Below are 24,721 nucleotides of genomic sequence, written 5' to 3'. Positions count from 1 at the left end.
GAAATACAGCTAAGGATTTATCTCCAGATCTATTTGAGTTGTACAAGTCAGATCCTGAGGAAAGCTGCATCCAGCGCAAGACCCGAATCGAATGGATTCGAAGATATTGGGTGGAAGAATGGTTCATGTACAGATTTGTGACTGCTGAATATGCTGAAAAGAATGCCATTAAGGGCCCCTAGGGAGATATTCTATACAGAAATTTGCAGCCCAAGAACAAGTCTGAAGCCATTGCTCAAGGCTTCTACCCTTGCATGGTCCGAGGGCCACAGCCAGAGAATGCCGACCCATTATCCTTGTTATGGTGTCATGAAGACAATCTGTTCAAGCACAATTATCAGTTTGCAAAGGAATCCGCTGTCAAAAACAAGGAGTTTGGCCTCGGCTTCAACCCTATCCCATCTGCTCCAAGGGCTGATGGCACCCGTGATGCCAATCCAAATGTCATCGGCCCCTTCTACAACCTCGATGGCCTTCTCACTCACATATCTATACAGGGGGCTACGGTGGAGCACTCTGCTGATGACGCAGACTCTGAAAAAGCGCCAGTTCCACCCAAGCCACAAAAGAAGAAGAAATCAAGGGCTTCAAATCCCCCTGCCTCACCAAAAGCTTTGGTGTGAAGCCATTGGCCACTGCACCTCCTGAAGCCAGTGTGCAGTCGGAAGACTTGTCTCGTGTCTCCAAGAAGGCCGAGAAGACAAAGAGAACCAAGAAGCCCAAGAAGAATTCTGGGCATGAACTGACTCTAGCTGCCATTCTCAGGAACGAAGAAGACACCATTGATCTGTCAAGTGATGAAGATCTTGGTGATGACGCACTTGAGCAACTCATCAAGAGCAAACAAGAGGCAGAGATCTTCAACGATCTGCCCCTCTTTGACGTGGATATTCTGAACAACTTCATTGATGAGTGGTTCGACGACCAGAGCATAAGCATCGATGATCTTTAGCTTCCTGTGGACATCAGCGTCACATTCCATGGAGCTATCGCCAATGAGCTGGCTGTGGCTCAGAAGATAGTTGAGTTGAAGAACAAAATTGACTATGAAAAGGCTTACTTCAAGAATAACATGGCCAAGCTTAGTGTGGCAGACGTTCAGATCTTCTAGAAGATGTTGCATGAGCTCAAAGAACAGTTTCACAAGAAGCGTGAAGAAGCAAAAGGTTCAAGAGAGTGCATGAAGTACTTTGCGCAGAAATGTGTTCAAGCACACAATGAGGCTGAGAAGCGCAAGGCTCTTGGGCGTCCTAGCATCGACCCCAAGATGGCTGCCAAACAAAAGAAGAAGTCTGTTGAAGCCCCAACTGAAGCACCAAGGAAGGAAGCACCTTGCATTGTCTTCCCTGCCAGCATGACAGGCTCGAAGCCTAAGGTCCCCTCAGCAGCTTCAGAACTGAAGAAGACAAGGGCAGCTGAAGCCGAAGCCAAGAAACTCAAGCACAAGAATGCCTCTGAGGATGCACCATCAAAGAAGAAATTGAAGAAGTCTTCAAAGAAAGAGCGTGTTGCGGCCTCTGAGCCCCTTGTGGTTGAGCCCATTTCTGTTGCCCGTCCAGCCTCTACCAACCAAGAGCGTCGCCTAGTGATTCACCAGCCTGCTTTCACAGAGGCTCCTGAAGATGAAGAAGTTCCAGCTGTTGACCCCATCACAACTGAAGACATTGGTCGTGAAGACAATGTCGAAGATGATGAAGTCCTTCCTCAACTCGATCAACAAGTGGTATCATCGCCTGTTCTTACGAACAACGAACTCATCAGCATTGGTCGTCCCTTGATGCCAATTACTCAGGATGATTCATGGGCCCATCGCCCTCAACAAGACACCCCCATTCATGAAGACACACCCAGAACTCCAACACCTCAAGTCACCACTCCGGTGCTTGACGATGATAGATACATGGTACAGACCTCTCCGTCACCACAGGCATCGCCCACTTTTCGTAGGCTTCGCAAAAGGCCCCATGCCATAGGTCACCATGTCGAGCATTCTAGAAGGGGAGTGCAACAAACCTCAGTAGCACGTCAAGTGTTTCCTGAAGCCACCCTAACTATGAATGTCTCCGAGTCTGAAGCTAAAGCTGCTGAAGACATTCCGACTGCATCAGCCGATGAAGCAAAAGAAGATAGAGTTGCTACACCCCCTCCTACTGAACAAGTCATTCTCGAGGAGAATGAGTCTGTGTCCGACCCTCATGTTACTGCACAAACAGAGGTTGAAACTACTAAGGCGGCCACAAACAATGATGCTGAAGCCAATGATACCGTCATGGTTGAAGACCATGTGGCGCCTGAAGATAATATGGCACCTAAAGCTCATGTGGCGCCTGAAACCAATGTGGATCTTGAAGCTCAAGTACAACATGAAGCCACTGTGAATGCTGAAGCCCCTGTTCCCCCTCCAAGGCCTCACACCATTGAACAGGCCTATAATCATGGTGAACTTGTCACAGTCCGATGGCCCATCATGGTGCCCCCCACTTCTCCCGAACCTCAATATGACTATCATGTGGAGCAGAGGCCACAAGTTCAGAAGCCAAAGCCCAGCTACCAAGGCTTCCAGGTGCTGCCACATCTCTAGGATCGTTCAACGTGATCAGCTTCATGGCACACAATACCTTCTTCGATAGCACCAAGAATCCATACTCGAAGCCAAAGATCTCATCCGATTGATTCTGGAGCTATCAGCAGCGCAGCTACTACTCCTGCATTCTCTACAACCAGGGGCGAATTTTTCCACACATGCGCCTTGATTGTGAAGCCATTGGCGGGGCTGCCCTGTCTTGAGGAAGCCCTTGACTGTTTCAGGGAAGTTGGTCTTCTGCCATTTGTTACGGACAAGGAACACTGGAATGAAGAAATGCTGCTACAATTCTATGCAACACTTTATATCTGCGTCTACAACAGGGATCCGAAGACATGGGTCCTTGAGTGGATGTCAGGAGATGTGCATCATGAAGCCAAATCTCAAGACATCATCGAGATTACATCCCTATCCACTCCAGGCGAATTCTATGAGCCTGGTTATCAGCGTCATCGCCATGAACTGCAGAGTGTCTTCCAAAGGCCTGAACCCAATATGAGAGAAATTCTCAGCATGATGAAGCCACTACCCCAAGATGCTAAATACCCCAAAGAATTCTTCGTCAAGGACCTCAAGTACTTGCCACGCATAGTCTATCACATTCTGCGGCGTACTCTATGGCCAATCAAGGGTATACTTCTGAAGCCAAACTTGAAGGAGCTATGAAGACTTTGGTGTTTTACATCATTAATGGCATCAGATTCAACATCCAGGATTTCTTCATCAGACAACTTGCTGCCTCTGGGATTGATCTGTTTGGCCTGAAATTCTATGCTCCATGGGTGATGCGCCTAATCAAGCTCCATTCAACTATTGACTATCAGCCCTCAGCGTGCAACCATCTTGTCATTCTGCCTGAGGTTGATCTGTCCGTCGAAGACATCTACCCAGAGCCTGCCAAGGAGCTGCTATATCTTCATAATGTTGATCATCAAAGCTTCACACAACCAATAGAAGGAGTTCATGTCCCCAATGCTGCCACTCCTGCTTATCCTCTGGCTGGCAATATACGTGTGCCTCATCGTGCCAACACCGAAGCCACTGACAGTACAATTGCTCAAAGGCCTCGGAAGCGTTCTCGTGCGCTCAATGACCGAGAGCTTCTTGTGGCCTTAAGAAGCAGAATAAGCATCATGACTGGCTCAAGCGTCAGATGTAGAGTACCTTGGTGGACATCAATCACATCAGAAACTTGGCCACCAAGAACTCATTCGTTGCCCATGAAGCCTGTCGGCGGTCCTGGAAGAGTCTCACACTACTATGCCCTGAAGAAGATCTTCGCGAAGATGGCTTCGCTGAGGGCTTCAAATTGGATTCTAGACCTCCACGCAATACAAGATGGCATCGCACTCCATCAATAGAATATTCTGAGTACTCGTCTTCAGCTCCAACTGTTGTTGCGAGAGTCATCGATGAAGAAGACGATGCCACTTCACCAACCATGGCTTCACCGCATCTCGACACTGCACCAGGCCCTTCTGCACCACCGAACTCCAACGTCGACCCTGCTCCTTCATCTACTCCTGATGGGAACGAGTAGATGCTCTATGTCTTCAAACCTTTTTGGTCATTACTGACAAAAGGGGGAGAAGCATATGAGTTGATAGTCTTCAAGCGGGTCCTTATGGGTGGTTGCACTATTTTTGCCAAGTGTTTACAACTCTCATCTTTTGATACATTTGGTTTTCTGGGTTGTAACACTTAAACTCGATGGTCATCTGCTACTGTCTCTGCTACTCTGTGATGCAATGATGAATTCTGCATGGAGTCATTTCGCGGACGTGCATTTTTCATGATGCATGTCATTATCTTTGTTATATCTTTATATGCATGATGAATTGTCTTCATAAGTTGAAGAGGATCTCCACAAAGTAAAACCTGCCATGTGCATTTGCATTCAAAAGCAAACTACTTATATGCACATATTCAGGGGGAACCTTTTGCCACTTATGAAGACAATGCAGTAATTCTCAACTTTCACATACTTTTATCCCCGTTGAAAACTTCAACCAGTTTGTCATCAATCACCAAAAAGGGGGAGATTGTAAGTGCATCTAGTGCCTCCCCTAGTTGGTTTTGGAGTATTGACGACAAACTTGGTTGAGGGACTAATGTGTTTGCGAGAATTGCAGGATAACACAGGTAGTAGTCCCTCATTGATTCGGTTTACCTACCAGAGATGACCCCTAAAAATGTTTGAAGACATTGAAGACGGTGGTCTGTGAAGAGATTCACATTGAAGACTATGACATGAGAAGACATCGTATGAAGACTATGGAGTGCAAAGACATAGGTGTTTCATTGTTTCCTTTTCTTCTTTGTTGAGTCATAGGAACCACCGTACTGTTAAGTGTGGTCCAAGTGAACAAAGTCAGAGTGACTGATGTGATGCTCAACCAAATCCTATGTCTTTGACCGAAGACAATGAGAGCAAATCTTGTCCAGAGCTGGAAAAGTCTGCTTTACTTGTAGCCCAAGTCAAGCTGTCGTGTGTGTTTGAAATCTGACCGTTGGACATGTGTCAGTTCCTTAGTGACCCAGGGTCATTTCGGACAAATCAGGCCGGGTTGCCTCCTGGCTATAAATAGCCCACCCCATACACCATAAATTGGTTGTTGCTCAGAGTTAGTGCATGGCTTTTGTCGTTTGAGAGCAACCCACCTCCGAAACATTTGAGAGAGATCCTTGCAAGGACAAGGCCCAAAACACCAAGAGCCAAGAGTGTTAGGCATCACTGAAGTCTTTATGTTTGCGTGATCTGAAGACTTGTAACACTTGAGGACTGTGAATCCTCCAGCCAGTTAGGCGTCGCATTCTGAGCATCCAAGAGTCATTGTGGATTGCCGGTGAACGAAGTCTGTGAAGGTTTGTAAGTCTACCTTGAAGACTTACCAGAGTGATTGGGCAAGGAATATGTGTCCCTAGCTCAAGGGGAATAAGGTGAAGACGCGGTCTTTTGAATTGAATCTCAACCTCCCTAACCAGACGTACATTTGTCACAGCAACTGGAACTGGTCTACCAAATTCGTGTCCTCTCCAAGCAACTAGTTCTATCCTTCTCATATCCTTACTTTACAGTTGTATTCATGAAGTCATTGCCTGCCTGCATGATCTGATTGGCTTCACTATGTGAAGACTGTTTGCTATTTGGCTTCATACTATCTTCCATCCTGATCCATACTACCCGGCTGTTGATAGTCTTCGTACTTTTATGTAACGACCAAACCTCGAAGGATTTGAGTCTCTGTGCTTACCGTGCTAGTCCCTGGATCGAACTCGCTAGCACACACAGTATAGATGAATACCAGAATAGCAGGTGCATCATTTATTACATCGTATGATCCAGAATATATAAAAATAAAACAATCTGCATAGCACTTGGCTAGCTTTATTCAATCAAATAGCGGAAAGTAGCAGAAAATAACGATGAGTCCCATCATAGCCCACTGGCGATGCTGAGTGCAGACTCGCGACCCTAACGGTACCTTACTCTTCGTCAGAATATACTGCAACATGAGACGTTGCAGCCATATAGGTCAATACTTGGAATGTATTGGAAAGTTACACAGGAGTAATAATATAGCAGACCTACATGTATATGCATAGTATAACAAAAGGAAGGCTTGAGGGTTTATTTTTTTCACAGAAAGCTGATTTTGTCCTCATAACTACCTAATAGTCAAATTTTTATTTAGTTCTTTTATTACTTCAATTAAATACACAAGGTTGAGTTGGCAAAAATCAACTCCAACCTACCCTTTATTAAGTTGCCCAACAAATTTATTAGGTGTCACATCTGTCAAAATCATCCAACACTGTAATGGTATAGTGGCTCAAATTTACCCATAACCGGGGGCACGGCTAATCATGATTAGTTTTAATACTCTGCAGAGTTTAGTATGCTTTACCCACTGGACCCAATCCGAAGATTGAGACGAAGTCTTTCAGAAGAGGTTCCCTTGACCACCTGACGGCCACATCCCACCTACATATGCTACATCTGTCGACACTGTCTGGGCCAGGGTTCCAACAATTGATCAACTAAGCCAGAGCCCATATAGCCAGTGGCCGCACATGGAAGCTACTAGTCACTAAGTCTTTCTGATCTTTTTGAGCCTGGGCGGCATTCCACTTAGGGTGCACTCTCATGAGCGCATGGCCTTAGAAAAGGTGCAGGACCCCATGATGCCTTCCCTCAACACCAAGCAATACCACTTCCGCCCAGAGGTGAGTTAAATCCTTAGTTACTACTCAATTGTTATATATATATATAATCCTCACATAAACTCAATGAATACACGAACCACCCCTGTCTACAAAGCATAGCAACCTACCACTACCACGACTTGCAAAGACGGGAAGATAGCTCATTAGCATAGCAAAAATAATATAGTATTCCTATACATGCATATATTCATAGTGTGATATAACTACATGCATAGAAAACAATAGGTAAAGGATGATCAACATGTAACTTGCCTTGGTTCTGGTTCAGAAATTCACACTCCTGACAATAGCTCGCGTCGCACTCCGGACAATCTACACGTTTCACACAATTCAACAAATCAATCACCGGAACATGAAAAGATCCAAAACAAAACCAACAGCAAGGAAAACGTTTTAAAAACTCAACAACAGAAGATTAATAGAACCTAAAATGCACTATGGTCACAATGCAAAAAGAATCACTCGATTCCGATAAACGGTTTGAGAGTTACGGCCTACGGAAGATTTGATTCAAACTCGAATGAGTTCAAATTTGAAAGGTGTAGACATGTGCAAAGTTGATGCTATGATAATGTGCTGATTTTTGTGAGTGCACAGGAAAAAGAATTACCTAAATTGGACTTATACACTAAAAGTTATAGCAATTAGAAGTTTTGGTGAAAAACTGAAAAAGACAAAAAGAACAGTAGAAAACTCCTGAACAGTGAATACTGTAGCGGCGCTATAGCAACTTCTGTAGCTACCGCCACATGGTAGCACGCGGTTGGCCGGAAAACTCCTGCGCGTGCATGCTCACCAGGAAAACAGAGGAACGGCGGCGACGGTCGGGCGTTGGCGGCGGCGCTCCTCCGGTGGGTCTCCGGCGAAGGTGAAGTGGCGGATGGGTTCAGCGACGAGTGGCGAAGGTGGTGGTGGTGTCGGACGGCGGCGATACGTCCTCTGTAGGCGACGGCGGTGAGGTGAACCTCGGTGCTCCGGTGAAATCGGGCATCGGCGGCGGCGTCATTCTGGTGGTCTGCAGGTCACCCCGAGGTGTCAAACGAGCGGCAACTGAGACGGGGTCCGAGAGGAACAAGCGGAGCGGCGGGGGAGGATCTTACAGCCAAGAAAACGACCGGTGAGACGGCGGCGTCTCGAGCTCCTCCGGCAAGATCCGTCTCGCCCTAGCTGAAGCGTGCGGCAGCGAGGAAGAACGACGAGTGGATGCGGGGTTTCCCTGGGTCTTCTGCTTGCACACGGCGACTCGGGAGCGCTCGAGGTGGAGTAGGAACGCGGGGTGAACCGGCTCGGCCTCGGCGTGCGTGCGGTGCGCGCGTGTGGTGTCCAGCTCGGGGAAGCAGAGGAACAGGCGCGCGGCGGGGCCCGCTGGTCAGCGACGGGAGGCGAGGGGCGATGCGGATCGGGCGCAGTGGTGCGGAGCACCGCTTCGGTCGAAGTGGGCTGCGAGGTGTGCTGGGCTGCGGCGTTGGCTTGCTGGGCCATGGTGCGGAGCTGCGCTGTGCTGCGCTTCCCTTTTTTGTTTTAAAACAAAAACTACAGCAGCAAATAACTAAAAATAAAACAACAATAAAAAGAACTAAATAAAAAATACGTAGACACACAGTAAAATCTATACTGCTAATATAAACTACAGGAACACTAGTTCCTCACCTAATGCAATTTTAGAAATTCATTTTTACGCAAAAGGCCACACAAACAGTAAAATAACACGCAATTAAAATACTTTGAAGATCACAAAAATTACCAGAACATATCAGATGAACTGGAAATAATATTCTGCACATTATGAACATTTTTAAAATAGGGGAGAAGTCATGTTATCTCCACTCCAAATAAATTGCCTTTTGTTGCATAATGATTTGAATATTCTGAAAAAGCAAATAATGCAATAAAAATATGATATGCATATGAATGATCTATTAACATCCTAATTTAGGAAAATTGGGATGTTACATTTTACTTCATTGCTTACTTGACTATGGCTTGTCTAGTGTAGTCTACCTTCCACTTCATATCAATAGGTTCATTTCTACCGTTTGTCTTCAAATCCCCCGTGTTTTGAAGACTTTCATAAAAATCGCCTATTCACCCCCCTCTAGTCGATAACTAGCACCAATGTGACATAAACCATGATAACAGTGATCTCCTATTTTAACTGAAATAACAGGCATGCCAACAACAGGTCTATGTTTATCTCTTTTATCAGGTTTAGCAATTCTAGCAGCTTCTTCACAGAAGTAAATAACATGCCCATCCATATCTTCTTCTAAGAGATCTTTAACCATAGCAATACTAGGTTCAACTTTAATTTGTTCATCAAGTTTAGGTGTTCTAATGCAGCTTTTGTTAACCACAGTTGAAACTTTAGCATGTTCCTTAATCCTAACAGGGAAAGGTGGTTTCTCAATATAAGCAGAAGGAACAACTGGATCAACATTATAAAGTATATTTTCCTCTTTAACTGGAACTGGTTCTTTAATTTCTTCTTTAATAGGTGGGTGATATTTAAACCACTTCTCCTTAGGGAGTTCAACATGAGTAGCAAATGATTCACAAAAGGAGGCTACTATCTCAGAGTCAAGTCCATATTTAGTGCTAAACTTTTGAAAAGCATCGGTATCAATAAAAGATTTAACACAATCATACTTGAGTTTAATACCTAACTCTTTACCTTCGTCGAGTTCCCAATCTTTAGAGTTGTGTTTAATTCTTTCCGAAAGATCCCACCGGAATTCAATAGTCTTCTTCATAAATGAACCAACATAAGAAGTATCAAGCATGGTTTGATCATTACGAGAAAGCCGAGCATAAAAATTCTGGATAATAATTTCTCTTGAGAGCTCATGATTGGGGTATGAATATAACATTGACTTAAGCCTCCCCCAATCTAGAGCGATACATTCTCCTTCATGAGGCCAAAAATTATATATATAATTCCGATCACGATGAACTAGATGCATAGGATAAGTTTTTTGGTCGAACTCCAATTCAAACGATTCCAATTCCATGATCCAATATCATCACATAGCCTATACCATGCCAATGCTTTTCCCTTCAAAGACAAAGGAAAAACCTTTCTCATAACTTCATCTCTGGGTAAACCTGCAAGCTTAAACAATCCACAAATTTGTTCCACATATATCAAGTGCATATCAGGATGTTCAGTTCCATCTCCTACATAAGGATTAGCTAGCAGTTGTTCTATCATACTTGAAGGAATTTCATATTCAATATTTTCAGTAGGTACAGTAGGTTGAGGGGTAGCTAATTGTGGTTCCAGATGAGGTGAAGATACCCTGAACAGACTCCTCAAAGGATTGTTTTCCATAGTAACAAGTGACAATAAATTTTGGCACACTATATAAATGTTTCCTTACAAAAATCCACTTACGAAAGGCGCTTCACTCCCCGGCAACGGTGCCAAAAAATAGCCTTGATGACCCACAAGTATAGGGGATCAATTGTAGCTCTTTTCGATAAGTAAGAGTGTCGAACCCAACGAGGAGCAGAAGGAAATGACAAGTAGTTTTCGGTAAGTTATTATCTGCAAGTGCTGAAATTGTAAGTAGAGAATAGTTTGATAGAAAGATAATTTGTAATGAGCAAGTAACGATAATAGTAACAAAGGTGCAGAAAGGTAGCCCAATCCTTTTGAGGCAAAGAATAGGCAAAAACGGTCGCTTATGATAAGCAAATCGTTCTTGAGGGTACACGGGGATTTCATCTAGTCACTTTCATCATGTTGGTTTGATTTGTGTTCACTACTTTGATAATTTGATATGTGGGTGGACCAGTGCTTAGGTGATGTTCTTACTTGAACAAACCTCCTACTTATGATTAACCCTCCCACAAGCATCCGCAACTATGAGAAAATTATTAAGAATAAATTCTAACCATAGCATTAAACTTTTGGATCCAATCGGTCCCATACGAAACAACGCATAAACTAGGGTTTAAGCTACTGTCACTCTCGCAGACCACCATCTAATTGCTACTCCACAATGCATTCCCTTAGGCCCAAATATGGTGAAGTGTCATGTAGTCGACGTTCACATGACACCACTAAGGGAATAACTGTTGGGGAACGTAGCATAAATTCAAAACTTTCCTACGTGTCACCAAGATCTATCTATGGAGTCATCTAGCAATAAGGGAGGAGTGGATCTACATACCCTTGTAGATCGCGCGCGGAAGCGTTCAAGAGAACGGGGTTGATGGAGTCGTACTCGTCGTGATCCAAATCACCGATGATCCTAGCGCCGAGCGGACGGCACCTCCGCGTTCAACACACGTACGCAGCAGCGACGTCTCCTCCTTCTTGATCCAGCAAGGGGGAAGGAGAGGTTGGTGGAGATCCAACAGCACGACGGCGTGGTGGTAGAAGTAGCGGGATTCCAACAGGGCTTCGCCAAGCGCTGCGGGAGGAGGGAGATGTGTCATGGGAGGGAGAGGGAGGCACCAGGGCTTAGGTGTTGCTGCCCTCCCTTCCCCTAACTATATATAGGGCCAAGGGAGAGGGGGGGCGCAGCCTTGGCCCTTCCTCCAAGGAAGGGTGCGGCCAGGGAGGAGTCCATCCTCCCCAAGGCACCTCGGAGGTGCCTTCCCCCTTTAGGACTCTTCCTTTCCCTTATCTCTTGGCGCATGGGCCTCTTGGGGCTGGTGCCCTTGGCCCATATAGGCCAAGGCGCACCCCCTACAGCCAATGTGGCCCCCCGGGGCAGGTGGCCCCACCCGGTGGACCCCCGGGACCCTTCCGGTGGTCGCGGTACAATACCGGTGACCCCAAAACTTGTCCCGATAGCCGAAATAGCACTTCCTATATATAATTCTTTACCTCCGGACCATTCCGGAACTCCTCGTGACGTCCGGGATCTCATCCGGGACTCCGAACAACTTTCGGGTTACCGCATACTAATATCTCTATAACCCTAGTGTCACCGAACCTTAAGTGTGTAGACCCTACGGGTTCGGGCGACATGCAGACATGACCGAGATGACTCTCCGGTCAATAACCAACAGCGGCATCTGGATACCCATGTTGGCTCCCACATGATCCACGATGATCTCATCGGATGAACCACGATGTCGAGGATTCAATCAATCCCGTATACAATTCCCTTTGTCTAGCGGTACGATACTTGCCCGAGATTCGATCGTCGGTATCCTGATACCTTGTTCAATCTCGTTACCGGCAAGTCTCTTTACTCGTTCCGTAACACATCATCTCATGATCAACTCCTTGATCACATTGTGCGCATTATGATGATGTCCTACCGAGTGGGCCCAGAGATACCTCTCCGTCACACGGAGTGACAAATCCCAGTCTCGATTCGTGCCAACCCAACAGACACTTTCGGAGATACCTGTAGTGTACCTATATAGCCACCCAGTTACGTTGTGACGTTTGGCACACCCAAAGTATTCCTACGGTATCTGGGAGTTGCACAATCTCATGGTCTAAGGAAATGATACTTGACATTAGAAAAGCTTTAGCATACGAACTACACGATCTTTGTGCTAGGCTTAGGATTGGGTCTTGTCCATCACATCATTCTCCCAATGATGTGATCCCATTATCAACGACATCCAATGTCCATGGTCAGGAAACCGTAACCATCTATTGATCAACGAGCTAGTCAACTAGAGGCTTACTAGGGACATGGTGTTGTCTATGTATCCACACATGTATCTGAGTTTCCTATTAATACAATTCTAGCATGGACAAGGAAATATAATAATAACTAATTTATTATTGCCTCTAGGGCATATTTCCAACAGTCTCCCACTTGCACTAGAGTCAATAATCTAGTTCACATCGATATGTGTCACATCCCCATGTGACTAACACCCAAAGAGTTTACTAGAGTCAATAATCTAGTTCACATTACCATGTGATTAACACTCGATGAGTTCTGGGTTTGAACATGTTATGTTTGTGAGAGATGTTATAGTCAACGGGTCTGAATCTTTCAGATCTGTATGTACTTCGCAAATCTCTATGTCATCTTGTAGATGCAGCTACTACGCTATATTTGGAGCCATTTCAAATAACTATTCTACTTGGAGCTATTCTAAATTGTTGCTCCATTATACGTATCCGGTATCTCTACTCAGAGCTATCCGGATAGGTGTTAAGCTTGCATCGACGTAACTCTTTACGTCGAACTCTTTATCACCTCCATAACCGAGAAACATATCCTTATTCCTCTAAGGATAATTTAGACCGCTATCTGGTGATCTACTCCTAGATTACCTTTGTACCCTCTTGCCAGATATGTGGCAAGGCACACATCAGGTGCGGTACTCAGCATGGCATACCGTATAGAGCCTATGACAAAAGCATAGGGGACGACATTCGTCCTCTCTCTTTCTTCTGCCGTGGTCGAGCTTTAAGTCTTAACTTCATACCTTACAACTCAGGCAAGTACTCCTTCTTTGACTGATCCATCTTGAACCCCTTCAAGATCATGTCAAGGTATGTGCTCATTTGAAAGTACCATTAAGCGTTTTGATCTATCCTTATAGATCTTGATGCTCAATGTTCAAGTAGCTTAATCCAGACTTTCCATTGAAAAACACTTTCCAAATAACCCTATATGCTTTCCAGAAATTCTACGTCATTTCTGATCAACAATATGTCAGCAACATATATTCATCAGAAATTCTATAGTGCTCCCACTCACTTCCTTGGAAATACAAGTTTCTCATAAACTTTGTATAAACCCAAAATCGTTGATCATCTCATCAAAGCGTACATTCCAACTCCGAGATGCTTACTCCAGTCCCTAGAAGGATTGCTGGAGCTTTGCATACTTATTAGCATCTTTCAGGATTGACAAAACCTTCCGGTTGTATCACATACAACCTTTCCTCAAGAAAATCATCGAGGAAACAATGTTTTGACATCCTATCTGCAAGATTTCATAAATAATGCAGTAATCGCTAATATAATTCCAACAGACTCTTAGCATCGCTACGAGTGAGAAAGTCTCATCGTAGTCAACTCCTTGAACTTGTCGGAAAACATCTTAACGACAAGTCGAGCTTTCTTAATGGTGACATTTACCATCATTGTCCGTCTTCCTTTTAAAATCCATCTGTACTCAACAGCCTCACGACCATTGAGTTGTTCTGTCAAAGTCTACACTTTGTTTCCATACATGGATCCTCTCTTGGATTTTATGGCCTCGAGCCATTTATCAGAATTCGGGCCCACCATCGCTTCTCCATAGCTCGTAGGTTCATTGTTGTCTAGCAACATGACTTCCAAGACAGGATTACGTACCACTCTGAAGTAGTACGCATCCTTGTCATCCCACAAGGTTTGGTAGTGACTTGATCTGAAGTTTCATGATCACTATCATAAGCTTCCACTTCAATTGGTGTAGGTGCCACAGGAACAACTCCCTGTGCCCTGTCACACACTAGTTGAAGAGATGGTTCAATAACCTCATCAAGTCTCCACCATCCTCCCACTCAATTCTTTCGAGAGAAACTTTTCCTCGAGAAAGGACCCGATTCTACAAACAATCCCTTATTGCTTTCGGTTCTGAGACAGGAGGTATACCCAACTGTTTTGGGTGTCCTATGAAGATGCATTTATCCGCTTTGGGTTCGAGCTTATCAGCCTGAAACTTTTTCGCATAAGCGTCGCAGCCCCAAACTTTTAAGAAATGACAGCTTAGGTTTCTCTAAACCATAGTTCATACGGTGTCATCTCATCGGAATTACGTGGTGCCCTATTTAAAGTGAATGTGGTTGTCTCTAATGCCTAACACATAAACTATCGTGGTAATTCGATAAGAGACATCATGGTATGCATCATATCCAATAGGGTGCAGTTATGATGTTCGGACACACCATCACACTATGGTGTTCCAGGCTGTATTAGTTGTGAAACAATTTCCACAATGTCTTAATTCTATGCCAAACTCGTAATTCAGATATTCATCTCTATGATCATATCATAGATATTTTATCCTTTTGTCACGATGATCTTTCAACTTCACCCTGAAATTACTTGAACCTTTCAATAATTCAGACTCGTGATTCATCAAGTAAATATACTCAACATCTACTCAAATCATCTGTGAAGTAAGAACATAACGATATCCACTACATGCCTCAGCACTCATTGGACTACACACATCAAAATGTATTACTTCCAACAAGTTGCTTTCTAGTTCCATTTTACTGAAAACGAGGCTTTCAGTCATCTTGCCCATGTGGTATGATTTGCATGTCTCAAGTGATTCGAAATCAAGTGAGTCCAAACGGTCCATTTGCATGGAGTTTCTTCATGCATATACACCAATAGACATGGTTCGCATGCCTCAAACTTTTCAAAAACGAGTGAGCCCAAAGATCCATCAACATGGAGCTTCTTCATGCGTTTTATACCGATATGACTTACGTGGCAGTGCCACAAGTAGGTGATACTATCATTACTATCTTTTGGCATTAACAATGTGTATCACTACGATCGGGATGGTATTATTCAAATAAACAGAGTAACCATTATTCTCCTTAAATGAATAACCGTGTCGCGATAGACATAATCCAATCATGTCTATGCTCAACGCAAACACCAAATAACAATTATTTAGGTTTTAATAACAATCTCGATGGTAGAGGGAGCGTACGATATTTGATAAACCTTGGAAATACTTCCAACACATATCGTCATCTCACCTTTTAGCTAGTCTCCGTTTATTCCGTAGCTTTTATTTTGAGTTACTAACACTTAGTAACCGAACCGGTATCTAATACCCTGCTGCTACTAGGAGTACTAGTAAAGTACACATTAACACAATGTATATCCAATATACTTCTACCGACCTTGCCAGCCTTCTCATCTACCAAGTATCTAGGGTAATTCTGCTCCAGTGGCTGTTCCCCTTATTACAGAAGCACTTAGTCTCGGGTTTGGGTTCAACTTTGGGTTTCTTCATTAGAGCAGCAGCTGATTTGCCGTTTCATGAAGTATCCCTTCTTGCCCTTGCCCTTCTTGAAACTAGTGGTTTCACCAACCATCAACAATTGATGCTCCTTCTTGATTTCTACTTTTGTGGTGTCAAACATCGCGAATATCTCAAGGATCATCATATATGTCCCTGATATATTATAGTTCATCACGAAGCTCTAGCAGCTTGGTGGTAATGACTTCGGAGAACCATCACTATTTCATCTGGAAGATCAACTCCCACTCGATTCAAATGATTGTTGTACTCAGACAATCTGAGCACAAGCTCAACAATTGAGCGTTTCTCCTTAGTTTGTAGGCTAAGAAAATCGTCGGAGGTCTTATACCTCTTGACGTGGGCACGAGCCTGAAATCCCAGTTTCAGCCCTCGAAACATCTCATATATTTTGCGACGTTTCAAAAACATCTTCGGTGCCTCAACTCTAAGCCGTTTAACTGAACTATCACATAGTTATCAAAATGTGTATGTTAGATGTTCGCAACATCCACAGACAACGTTCGAGGTTCAGTACACTGAGCGGTGCATTAAGGACATAAGCCTTCTATGAAGCAATGAGGATAATCCTCAGTTTACGGACCTAGTCCGCATAATTGCTACTATCAACTTTCAACTAAATTTTCTCTACGAACATAACTAAGCATTAGAACTGAAGCGCGAGCTACGACATAATTTGCGAAGACCTTTTGACTATGTTCAGGATAATTAAGTTCATCTTATGAACTCCCACTCAGATAGACATCCCTCTAGTCATCTAAGTGATTACATGATCCGAGTCAACTAGGCCGTGTCCGATCATCACAGGAGACGGACTAGTCATCATCGGTGAACATCTTCATGTTGATCGTATCAACCATACGACTCATGCTTGACCTTTCGGTCTCTTGTGTTCCGAGGCCATGTCTGTACATGCTAGGCTCGTCAAGTCAACCTAAGTGTTTTGCATGTGTTCCGAGGCCATGTATGTACATGCTAGGCTCGTCAACACCCGTTGTATTCGAACATAAGAATCTAACACCCGATCATCACGTGGTGCTTCGAAACAACGAACTGTCGCAACGGTGCACAGTTAGGGGGAACACTTTCTTGAAATTATTATGAGGGATCATCTTATTTACTACCGTCATTATAAGTAAACAAGATGCATAAACATGATAAACATCACATGCAATCAAATAGTGACATGATATGGCCATCATCACTTTGCTCCTCTTGATCTCCATCTTCGGGGCTCCATGATCATCATAGTCACCGGCATGACACCATGATCTCCATCATCATGATCTCCATCATCGTGTCTTCATGAAGTTGTCTCGCCAACTATTACTTCTACTTCTATGGCTACCGGTTAGCAATAAAGTAATTACATGACGTTTATGTTGACACGCAGGTCATAAATAAATTAAGACAACTCCTATGGCTCCTGCCGGTTGTCATACTCATCGACATGCAAGTCATGATTCCTATTACAAGAACATGATCAATCTCATACATCACATATCATTCATCACATTCTTCTTGGCCATATCACATCACATAGCATACCCTGCAAAAACAAGTTAGACGTCCTCTAATTGTTGTTTGCATGTTTTACGTGGCTGCTATGGGTTTCTAGCAAGAACGTTTCTTACCTACGCAAAAACCACAACGTGATATGCCAATTGCTATTTACCCTTCATAAGGACCCTTTTCATCGAATCCGATCCGACTAAAGTGGGAGAGACAGACACCCGCTAGCCACCTTATGCAACTAGTGCATGTCAGTCGGTGGAACCGGTCTCACGTAAGCGTACGTGTAAGGTTGGTCCAGGCCGCTTCATCCCACAATGCCACCGAATCAAGATTGGACTAGTAACGGTAAGCATATTGAACAAAATCAACGCCCACAACTACTTTGTGTTCTACTCGTGCATAGAAACTACGCATAGACCTAGCTCATGATGCCACTGTTCGGGAACGTAGCATAAATTCAAAACTTTCCTACGTGACACCAAGATATATCTATGGAGTCATCTAGCAACGAGGGAGGAGTGGATCTAAATACCCTTGTAGATCGCGCGTGGAAGCGTTCAAGAGAACGGGGTTGATGGAGTCGTACTCGTCGTGATCCAAATCACCGATGATCCTAGCGCCGAACAGACGGCACCTCCGCGTTCAACACACGTACGGAGCAGCGACGTCTCCTCCTTCTTGATCCAGCAAGGGGGAAGGAGAGGTTGGTGGAGATCCAGCAGCACGACGGCGTGGTGGTAGAAGTAGCGGGATTCCAACAGGGCTTCGCCAAGCGCTGCGGGAGGAGGGAGATGTGTCATGGGAGGGAGAGGGAGGCGTCAGTGCTTAGGTGTTGCTGCCCTCCCTTCCCCTCACTATATATAGGGCCAAGGGAGAGGGGGGGCGCAGCCTTGTCCCTTCCTCCAAGGAAGGGTGCGGCCAGTGAGGAGTCCATCCTCCCCAAGGCACCTCGGAGGTGCCTTCCCCCTTTAGGACTCTTCCTTTCCCTTATCTCTTGGCGCATGGGCCTCTTCGGGCTGGTGCCCTTGGCCCATACAGGCCAAGGCGCACCCCCTACAGCCCATGTGGCCCCCCAGGGCAGGTGGCCCCACCCGGTGGACCCCCGGGACCCTTCCGGTGGTCCCGGTACAATACCGGTGACCCCGAAACTTGTCCCGATAGCCGAAATAGCACTTCCTATATATAATTCTTTACCTCCCGACCATTCCGGAACTCCTCGTGACATCCGGGATCTCATCCGGGACTCCGAACAACTTTAGGGTTACCGCATACTAATATCTCTATAACCCTAGCGTCACCGAACCTTAAGTGTGTAGACCCTACGGGTTCGGGAGACATGCAGACATGACCGAGATGACTCTCCGGTCAATAACCAACAGCGGGATCTGGATACCCATGTTGGCTCCCACATGCTCCACGATGATCTCATCGGATGAACCACGATGTCGAGGATTCAATCAATCCCGTATACAATTCCCTTTGTCTAGCGGTACGATACTTGCCCGAGATTCGATCGTCGGTATCCCGATACCTTGTTCAATCTCGTTACCGGCAAGTCTCTTTACTCGTTCCGTAACACATCATCCCGTGATCAACTCCTTGATCACATTGTGCACATTATGATGATGTCCTACCGAGTGGGCCCAGAGATACCTCTCCATCACACGGAGTGACAAATCCCAGTCTCGATTCGTGCCAACCCAACAGACACTTTCGAAGATACCTGTAGTGTACCTTTATAGCCACCCAGTTACATTGTGACGTTTGGCACACCCAAAGTATTCCTACGGTATCCGGGAGTTGCACAATCTCATGGTCTAAGGAAATGATACTTGACACTAGAAAAGCTTTAACATACGAACTACACGATCTTTGTGCTAGGCTTAGGATTGGGTCTTGTCCATCACATCATTCTCCCAATGATGTGATCCCGTTATCAACGACATCCAATGTCCATGGTCAGGAAACCGTAACCATCTATTGATCAACGAGCTAGTCAACTAGAGGCTTACTAGGGACATGGTGTTGTCTATGTATCCACACATGTATCTGAGTTTCCTATTAATACAATTCTAGCATGGACAAGTAAATATAATAATAACTAATTTATTATTGCCTCTAGGGCATATTTCCAACAATAACAACGTACATACTATCAAAATATCAAACACATATCAAGTTCACATGATTACTTGTAACATGATTTCTCCCGTGACCTCAAGAACAAAAGTAAGTACTCACAAATTATAAACATGTTCATGATCAGAGTAGTATTAAATATCATAATGGATATGAATATATAATCTTCCACCAAATAAACCATATAGTAATCAACTACAAGGTGTAATCAACACTACCAGTCACCCCACAAATAACAATCTATAGTTCCGGTAGCAAGATTGAACACAAGAGATGAACTAGGGTTTGAGAGGAGATAGTGTTGTTGAAGATGTTGATGGATATTTCCCTCCCCAAGATGGGAGAGTTGTTGGTGATGATGACGACGATGATTTCCCCCTCCGGGAGGGAAGTTCCCCCGGCGGAATCACTCCGCCGGAGGGAAAAAGTGCTCCTGCCCAAGTTCCGCCTCGAGGCGGCGGCGCTTCGTCCCGAAAGTCCTCCTATTATTATTTTCTAGGTCAAAATGAATTATATACCAGAAGATGGGCACCGGAGGTGGGTCAAGGAGGCCACAACCCACCAGGGTGCGCCTGGGGGGCCTGGCGCGCCCAGGTGGGTTGTGCCCACCTGCTGGCCCCCCTCTGGTGTTTATTGGCTCCAGTATTTCTTATATATTCCATAAAAAACCCATGAGGTTTCAGCTTATTTGGAGTTGTGCATAATAGGTGGCCTAACGTAGCTTTTCCAGGTCCAGATTGTCAGCTGCCGGAATTCTCCCTCTTGGTGTGTTCCTTGCAAATTATGAGATAAAAGGCATTAGAATTACTCCAAAAAAGCATTATTATGGATAAAAACATTATAAATAACAGTAAGAAAACATGTTGCAAAATGGACGTATCACGCGTTCATGAGACTGGTTCTACTGACGTGCTTCGCACATAGGTGGCTAGCGGGTGTCTATTTCTCCAACTTTAGTTGAATCAAGTTTGACCATGCCCGGTCCTTGTTGAAGGTTCAAATACCACACTTGATGAAAAATCATTGTGGTTTTGATGCGTAGGTAAGAATGGTTCTTGCTAGAATCCCGTAGTAGCCACGTAAAACTTGCAACAACAAAGTAGAGGACGTCTAACTTGTTTTTGCAGGGCATGTTGTAATGTGATATGGTCAAGACATCATGAGATATAAATTGTTGTATGAGATGATCATGTTTTGTAACAATTATCGGCTACTGGCAGGAGCCTTATGGTTGTTGCTTTATTGTATGAAATTCAATCGCCATGTAATTTCTTTACGTTATCACTAACCGGTAGTGATAGTCGTAGAAACAATAGTTGGCGAGACGACAACGATGCTACGATGGAGATCAAGGTGTCAAGCCGGTGACGATGATGATCATGATGGTGCTTTGGAGATGGAGATCAAAGGCACAAGATGATGATGGCCATATCATATTACTTATTTTGATTGCATGTGATGTTTATCCTTTATGGATCTTATTTTGCTTAGTACAACGGTAGCATTATAAGATGATCTCTCACTAAATTTCAAGGTATAAGAGTTCTCCCTGAGTATGCACCATTGCTACAGTTCGTCATGCCGAGACACCACGTGATGATCGGGTGTGATAAGCTCTACGTTCACATACAACGGGTGCAAGCCAGTTTTGCACACGTATAATACTCGGGTTAAACTTGACGAGCCTAGCATATGCAGATATGGCCTCGGAACACTGAGACCGAAAGGTCGAACGTGAATCATATAGTAGATATGATCAACATAGTGATGTTCACCATTGAAAACTACTCCATCTCACGTGATGATCGGACATGGTTTAGTTGATATGGATCACGTGATCATTTAGATGACTAGAGGGATGTCTATCTAAGTGGGAGTTCTTAAGTAATATAATTAATTGAACTTTAATTTATCATGAACTTAGTCCTGCTAGTATTTGCATATCTATGTTGTAGATCAATAGATCACGTATAGCTCCCTGTTTTATTTTTGATATGTTCCTAGGGAAAAATAAGTTGAAATATGATAGTAGCAATGATGCGGACTGGGTTAGTGATCTGAGGATTATCCTCATTGCTGCACAGAAGAATTATGTCCTTAATGCACCACTAGGTGATGGACCTATTGCAGGAGCAGATGCAGACGTTATGAACGTTTGGCAAGCTCGGTATGATGACTACTTGATAGTTTAGTGCGCCATGCTTCACGGCTTAGAACCAGGACTTCAAAAATATTTTGAACGCCAAGGAGCATATAAGATGTTCCAAGAGCTGAAATTGGTATTTCAAACTCATTCCCGAGTCGAGAGGTATGAGACCTCTGACAAGTATTTTGCCTACAAGATGGAGGAGAATAGCTCAACCAGTGAGCATGTGCTCAGAATGTCTGAGTACTACAATCGCTTGAATTAAGTGGGAGTTAATCTTCCAGATAAGATAATGATTGACAGAGTTCTCTAGTCACTATCACCAAGTTACAGGAACTTCGTGATGAACTATAATATGCAAGGGATGACGAAAATGATTTCCTGAGCTCTTCGCGATGCTGAAATCGGCGAAGGTAGAAATCAAGAAAAGCATCAAGTGTTGATGGTTGACAGGATCGCTAGTTTCAAGTAAAAGGGCAAGGGAAAGAAAGGTAACTACAAGAAGAATGGCGAGAAAGTTTCCACTCCCATGAAGAAGCTCAAAGCTAGACCCAAGCCTGAAACTAAGTGATTCTACTGCAAAGGAAATGGGTCACTGGAAGCGGAACTGCCCCAAATACTTGGCAGATAAGAAGGATGGCAAGGTGAACAAAAGTATATATGATATCCATGTTATTGATGTGTACTTTACTAGTGTTCATAGTAGCCCCTGGGTATTTGATACTAGTTCAGTTGCTATGATTAGTAACTTGAAACAGGAGTTACAAAATGAACAGAGACTAGTTGAGGGCGAGGTGACAATGTGTGTTGGATGTGATTCCAAGGTAGATAAGATCACAATCGCACACTCCCTTTACCTTCGGGATTAGTGTTGAACCTAAAATAAATTTTATTTGGTGTTTGCGTTGAGCATAATATGATTGGATCATGTTTATTGCAATACGGATATTCATTTAAGTCAAAGAATAATTGTTATTCTGTTTACATGAATAAAACCTTCTGTGGTCATACACCCAAGGTGTGGTTTATTGAATCTCGATTGTAGTGATACACATATTCATAATATTTATGCCAAAAGATGCAAAGTTGATAATGATAGTGCAACATACTAGTGGCACTGCCGTTTAGGTCATATTGGTGTAAAGTGCATGAAGAAACTCCATGCTGATGGACTTTTGGAATCACTTGATTATGAATCATTTTATGCTTGTGAACCATGCCTCATGGGCAAGATGACTAAGACTCTGTTCTCCGGAAAATGGAGCGAGCCACTGACTTATTGGAAATAATACATACCAATGTATGCGGTCCGATGAGTGTTGAGGCTCGCGGTGGGTATCATTATTTTCTGACATTCACAGATGATTTGAGAAGATATGGATATATCTACTTAATGAAACATTAGTTTGAAACATTTAAAAGTTCAAAGAATTTTAGAGTGAAGTGGACAATCATCGCAACAAGAAAATAAAGTTTTTACGATCTGATCATGGAGGCGAATATTTGAGTTATGAGTTTGGTCTTCATTTGAAATAATGTGGAATAGTTTCGCAACTCAAGCCACCTGGAACACCACAGCGTAATGGTGTGTCCAAACGTCATAACCGTACTTTATTAGATATGGTACGATCTATGATGTCTCTTACCGATTTACCTACTTTATTAGAGACAACTGCATTCACGTTAAATAGGGCACCATCTAAATCCGTTGAGATGACGCCATATGAACTATGGTTTGGCAAGAAACCTAAGTTGTCATTTCTTAAAAGTTTGGGGTTGCGATGCTTATGTGAAAAAGTTTCAAACCGATAAGCTCAAACCTAAATCGGAGAAGGCGTCTTCATAGGATACCCAAAAGGAAACGGTTGGGTACACCTTCTATCACAGATCCGAAGGAAAGATATTCATTGGTAAGAATGGATCCTTTCTAGAGAAGGAGTTTCTCTCGAAAGAAGTGAGTGGAAGGAAAGTAGAAATTGATGAGGTAATTGTACCTTCTCCCTTATTGAAAAGTAGTTCATCACATAAATCAGTTCTAGTGATTCCTACACCAATTAGTGAGGAAGCTAATGAGGATGATCATGAAACTTCAGATCAAGTTACTATCAAACCTCATAGGTCAACCAGGGTATAGTCCGCACCAGAGTGGTACGGTAATCCTTTCTGGAAGTCATGTTACTTGACCATGACGAACCTACGAACTATGAGGAAGCAATGATGAGCTCAGATTCCATGAAATGGCTTGAGGCCATGAAATCTGAGATGGGATCCATGTATGAGAACAAAGTATGGACTTTGATTGACTTGCCCGATGATCGGCAGGCCATTGAGATTAAATGGATCTTCAAGAGGAAGATGGACGCTGATAGTAGTGTTACTATCTACAAAGCTCGAATTGACACAAAAGCTTTTTGACAAGTTCAAGGTGTTGACTATGATAAGATTTTCTCACTCGTATCGATGCTTAAGTTTGTCCGAATCATGTTAGCAATTGACACATTTTTATAAAATCTGGCAAATGGATGTCAAAACTACATTCCTTAATGGATTTCTTAAAGAAGAGTTGTATATGATGCAACAAGAAGGTTTTGTAAATCCTAAAGGTACTAACAAAGTGTGCAAGCTCCAGCGATCCATCTATGGACTGGTGCAAGCATCTCGGAGTTGGAATATACACTTTGATAAGGTGATCAAAGCATATGGTTTTATATGTACTTTTGGTGAAGCCTATATTTACAAGAAAGTGAGTGGGAGAACTACAACCTTTCTGATAAGTATATGTGAATGACATATTGTTGATCAGAAATGATGTAAAATTTTCATGAAAGCATAAAGGAGTGTTTGAAAGGAGTTTTTTCAAAGAAAGACCTCGGTGAAGTTTCTTACATATTGAGAATCAAGATCTATAGATATATATATCAAAGACGCTTGATAAGTTTTTTCAATGAGTACATACCTTGACAAGATTTTGAAGTAGTTCAAAATGGAACAGTCAAAGAAGGAGTTCTTGCCTGTGTTGCAAGGTGTGAAGTTGAGTAAAGACTCAAAACCTGACCACGACAAAAAATAGAAAGAGAATGAAAAGTCATTCCCTATGCCTCAGTCACACGTTCTATAAAGTATGCTATTCTG

Source organism: Triticum dicoccoides, chromosome 2A (assembly GCF_002162155.2).
Source record: "Triticum dicoccoides isolate Atlit2015 ecotype Zavitan chromosome 2A, WEW_v2.0, whole genome shotgun sequence".
Lineage (NCBI taxonomy): Eukaryota > Viridiplantae > Streptophyta > Magnoliopsida > Poales > Poaceae > Triticum > Triticum dicoccoides.
The sequence above is the reverse complement of the archived record's forward strand: the minus strand, read 5'-3'. Positions refer to the sequence as shown.